The sequence below is a fragment of the Sinocyclocheilus anshuiensis genome, unplaced genomic scaffold, assembly GCF_001515605.1.
Source record: "Sinocyclocheilus anshuiensis isolate Anshui unplaced genomic scaffold, SAMN03320099.WGS_v1.1 scaffold62, whole genome shotgun sequence".
In the NCBI taxonomy this organism is placed as follows: Eukaryota; Metazoa; Chordata; class Actinopteri; order Cypriniformes; family Cyprinidae; genus Sinocyclocheilus; species Sinocyclocheilus anshuiensis.
Window position 1 is genome coordinate 73,530 of NW_015544180.1, and position 5,793 is coordinate 79,322.

The 5,793-nt window shown below is 35.2% G+C and overlaps 1 pseudogene; it reads right to left on the reverse strand.

Annotated features, from left to right (window-relative positions):
• Positions 1 to 1,686: 1,686 nt before the first annotated feature.
• The window catches only part of LOC107696304 (mucolipin-1-like), a 15,625-nt pseudogene continuing 11,518 nt past the window's right edge, over positions 1,687 to 5,793 (reverse strand).

Sequence of the window (5,793 nt, forward strand, 5' to 3'; positions counted from 1 at the left end):
CACTCTCGCTCACTCTTGCTCACTCACTCACACACACACACACTCACACACTCACTCACTCACTCACTCACTCAGACACACACACACTCACTCGTGTGGAGAAACATCTGAAACAAAGCACTTACTAGAGAAGAAAGAGGGACATTATCATCCGTGTGACGCTCCTCTGCCAACAAAGCACTAATATCCTAACATGGTTATGAAACATAAGCAATATATAAAATAGACAGAATATTCTCTAAAAACGACATAAAAGAATAAAATAAACAGTATGAATGCCTATGAATGGAATTAAAATAATCAGGCAAATCTCATGAAATAAGTCAAGAAAATGTGCAGGTCGTATTTCAAAATGAATGAGAAACAAGAAATATTTTTGCATATAAGAAAACAAAACCTATTTTTGTTGCAGTATTTTTATTATAAATAAAGATATTTTAAAATTAATATTTGTTGCATTGTGACATTATTTTGATGATAAACACATTTTCTTTCAAATTATTTATATGTCATGGAATTATTATACTTTCAATCTGAATCTGCATCTTAAATGTAAGCAGATTTAAAATGAAAAATAACTTTAACTGGAATACAGTAATATTAATTACAATTAAAATATTTAATTTAAATAATCTCACAAAGCAAAACTTTATAACGGTCCTAAAAAAGCCTTACTTTTCTTCAAGCAAAATATAATTAATTTCTTGCCTTCGATTTTAGTGTTAAATGTCACCTGAAACTGTGCAGATCGTATATCAACCTAAAATAAATGAGACAAATAATATTGTTTTACATATAAGAAAACAAACCCTATTTTTGTTGCATTGTGACATTATTTTTATGAAAAAACTTTTTCTCAAAAGTATTTGTTGTTCTTTCAATTTGAATCTGCATTTTAAATTTATGCAGATTTAAACTGAAAAATAATTCCAGTAGCTTTTACTGTACTACAGTAATACGAAGTAGATGATAACTACAAACAAAATAATTACAAAAAAAAAAGAATTTAATTGTCATGAAAATAATCTCACAAAGCAAAACATCATAATGTTGCTAAAACAGGATTCATTTTCTTTAAGCAATTTTTTTTCTTTCAATTTTAGGATGAAATGTGACCTGGACATTTTGTTGTGAGATTCACCAAAGCACCTGAAATATAATGCTGGAAAAGTGTGTTTTCATTGGTGTTTGTGTGCTGTAACTCACTAAACCTCAAGAAAATGTGCAGGTCATATTTCAACCTAAAATAAAATGCTAAACATCATAATGGTAATAAAAAAGTCTTTGTTTTCTTTAAGCAAAATATAATTTCTCAATTTTTGTTTTCGATTTTAAGGTGAAATGTCACCTGCACATTTGGTTTTGAGATTCACCTGAAATATAATGTTGTTTTTCTGTTATTTTGTGTTCTGTAACTCCTCCACGCCTCTAGAGGGCGCAGTTCCCTTTAGCTGGTCTAGTGCATCAAGTCCTGATCACAAAGCCAAGATGCTCATGAATATGCAAAACACATTCAGCTCATTACTTATAACGCATTTAAAAGCTGCATGCTGAGATCGGCTCTATCAGTGCAGCTACAACAGCTTTACCTGTAAACAAACAAACTAAGAAGTGCACGTTCCTTCCTCTCCCGTGTGCCAGAGAAATAAAGCTTTACCCAGAATCCCCTTCACAAACCCAGTCTCTCTAGTTGAAGCAGCAGAAGAGCGAGCACGTCGACGGCTCTGGGCTGCAGAAGTTTCCAGCGGTCGGTGTGTCGGTACATTCGGCGATGAACCGGTGCAGTTCAGACACCTGCGGCACGTCCTGGGTTTGTTGCTGAACACAAAACACACACAAATACAGAGAGAAAACCCATCAAAAACAGCGACATTTACATAACTGACAGGTGTTTTTCAATGTTTTTTAGCGAGACATGCTGTCTAAAAATCACACAGAAGCCTGTTTCCACCACGAAATAAAAAATAAAAAAGGTAATTGTGACTTTATCTCACAATTCAGACTTCTCAGAATTGCGAGATATAGACTATTCTGAGTTTACATTTCAGTTTATGAGTTAACATCTCGCAATTCTGTTTGATTCTTGTTGATTCCGCTACGGAATAAAAACGAAACAAAGTAATTGCGACAATTCTAAGGCCCTGTCCACACACATTTTCAAAACCGCATCTTTTTCTACGCGGTTTGGCCGTTCGTCCACACGCAAACACAGCACCAGTTCACTGAAACCGAACATTTTTGAAAACTCCTGCCAGGGTGAAGATTTTCAAAAACTCCGGTTGCAGTGTTATCGTGTAGACAGCGAAACTGGAGATTTTGGCTTGTGACGTCGGAGCCTGCGCTGTTATCTCCGCCTACTGGAAACTTTTTCAGGCTTCTGATTGGCCAACATGGCTTTACGGTTGGGTTATATCGCCACCTGTTGGTTTATTGGCATGCTCTTGACAGTGCTTCATAGCATGCGTTTGCGTTTTGTGGACGGATATTTTTTTAAAAACAGAAGAAGGAAAAACTTAAAATACCCGTGTACGTATGAACATGGCCTAACTCTTTTCTCACAATTGCACGTTTATGTCTCACAAATTCAGACTCTTCTTCTCAGAAATTTAGCATCTCGCAATTTTGAGTTTATTTCTGGCAAAAACAACAAAAAAAGTCAGAATTGCAAAATATAAATCTCACAGTTTATATCTTGCAATTCTGATTTTTTTCTTCTTAGAATTATGAGTTAACATTTCAAAATGTTGACTTGTTTTTTCTCAGAACTGAGTTTAAATTTCGCAATTCTGACTTCTTTCTTAGAATTCTGAGTTTACAGCTCGCAATTCTGACTTTTTTTTGCGAAATCTGACTTAACATCTCACGATTCTTTTTTTTTCCACTGAATTCCGAGTTATTAAAAAAGGTAACTGCAACTTTTTAAACTCGCAATTCTGACATTTTTCTTGCAATTGCGAATTTATATCTCAATCTTTTCTTCTCAGAATTGTGAGTTAATATCTCACAATGTTTATCTTTTCTCTCTCTCTCTCTCTCTCTCTCTCTCAGAGTTTGTATCTTGCATACACAGTTTTTCTCTCAAAAGTGCGATAAAAGTCAGAATCATAAGTTAATCTATTATTTAAATGACAATTTAAGTTAAGTTTCATTTCAGTTTAAGTAAAACTTTAATTTAACAAACAAAACGAAAATTTGAAATATTTACTATTTGTTTTTATTTTATCTCAGTTAACAGTTTTATTTCAATTAATGTAAAAGTTTTTTTTTATTTTAGTTAACGATGACAGCACTGTTCTGGACTCACGGTGATGGAGTCGTAGGCTCCGGTGATGAGCGCGATGAAGAGCGACAGCACCATGTAGATGAAGAGCGAGATGAAGCTGTAGAGATAGAGCTGACTGAACACCCACACCAGCGTCCCGCTCTGCTCCACCTCCGAGAACGTGGCAAACATGTCATCTCCATTAATGAGAGAAAACAAGACACTCCGACACCATAGAGAGAGAGCGGAACTGAGATCAGAAGACATGGATATGTCAGCATATGGCTAGTAAAGAAATCCTTTGGACTTTAGCGCGGTAATTTGTGACCCGTGCTGGCAAAATGAGTCGGAATGCGCACAGGCTTATTTTGGGCTACAGGCAAAAAAGTAAAAAAAATGTCAATTTTAGTTGATTTTGAGGTTTTCACAAAAATGAGTTCATTAAGCCCTAGTCTAGCGACCACAATGCTCCAAATAGTAATTTTAGATGTTTAATTACCTTTATTTGTATGTTTTCTGAGAGGAGTACCTTTTCTTCGCTCGCTTCTTGCGCAGACTGTCATCCGAAGTGCGCGATCCCGATAAATATACACATATACACAGAATTACAGTATTTAAGTATTCACACAAACATAATCTGTTATGTCTTAAGTGAACGTTTTGGGAACTGTTGGGGAAAAACATCTGATGTGTAACATTACGTTTGATCCGTGCATTACAGTAAGTCTTAATATATAGGCTGCCTGTCTCATTAATGTTAATCAAACAATGAAAGAAAAGAGGGAATCACTCGCTGCTCTTGATTGAACTGCTTTTGTAGTTTTAATAATCAATTTATTTGTAATGAACAGACTAAAGGGATTTTTACATTTGATTATTTGTTTTTCTTACTTGAATGCTTTGGTTTAGATGTAAATGAAAAAGGTAATGCATTACTTGTTTCTTATATTTGTTCTACTGTTTTTTTTTTTGCATCTGTTCTTATTTATAATAAACTACATTGTGATTATTAATATAGAATTATGAAGAAAAGAACTGGAGGAAAAGATGCAACGTTGCTCTGTGACTTTGCTTTGGAAATTTCAGAAAACTTTAACTCGATTTTTCTCAAAATTGACTTTGCTGACTATCGACTTCAAACGGGTATAGCTCAGTCATTTTCCATCCGATTCCAACAAATCATACATCATTCTGAAGGTCTTTTAATGGAGAATGTGAACATAAAAATAACTATTTAAAAAAAAAAATGTGCTCATTGTGACTCATTTTGCCAGCACAGGTCACATATGTATATTCATTATGAAAATACCCATGGAGTTTTAAGATCATCTGTCATCAGCAACATAGCTTATACAAGAAACGAAATGTGTCTAAGCTAAAGCGTGCTCGAAAAGACAAGTAAATATCTGTCTGTGTAGTGGCTTCTGTCTAGCAGCTGTTTTTGTGACATGCAAGCTCCTGACTTGTGGGTATAGGTGTGAAAACTGACAGATAAAGATCATGTCTGCACAAACATTTGAACACACATACTCATTCTTCAATATTACTATTTTCCACATTTAGAGTCATCGCAAAAACGATGGAACAACACAAAGGGAAGTTTTGAAATGATGTAGTATTATGTATTTTCTCAACTAACTTTGTCAGGCGCATCCTGGGATGCTTTTTGAACAGTACTGAATGAGTCTGCATGCGTGCTGGACACTTATTGGCTGCAGGTATGTTCAGTGCATGTACTGTTCGCACACATACTGTGTACTGATGCACTCACCGTTTCTCCAGGCAGGGGTTTGAGTTTGCCTTCAGAAGCTGAAGCTTTGGCCTCCTGCATGTCCCTCTCCAGCCCCCGTACCATTGTGAGAGCGTTATCAATCTCCAGAGGACCACACGCCTCCTGAGCCTGAGTCAGACAGAGACAGAAGGCAGACAACCATGTGAAATTACATGTTCACCAGGCCTCTGTCATGTTCACTTACTTTCTATACATGTGTATATCACAGTTCTAGAAGAATGGACCCCATTTACTTTCTAAATAATATGTGGATGATTCATCTGTGGATATAACTGGCTTCATTATCTTTCATTGAAATGTAATAACATTGTGACTCATTTTGCCAGCACAGGTCACATATACTGAAGTATATCATACTTTAGCGTGGTAATATATTGGAATATACCATACTTTAGCATGGTAATATACTGAAGTATACCATAATTTAGCGTGGTAATATATTGAAGTATACCGTACTTTAGCGTGGTAATATATTGAAGTATACCATACTTTAGCGTGGTAATATATTGGAGTATACCGTACTTTAGCATGGTAATACACTGAAGTATACCGTACTTTAGCATGGTAATATATTGAAGTATACCATAATTTAGTGTGGTAATATACTGAAGTATACCATACTTTAGCGTGGTAATATATTGAAGTATACCATAATTTAGCGTGGTAATATAATGAAGTATACCGTACTTTAGCGTGGTAATATATTGAAGTATACCGTACTTTAGCGTGGTAATATACT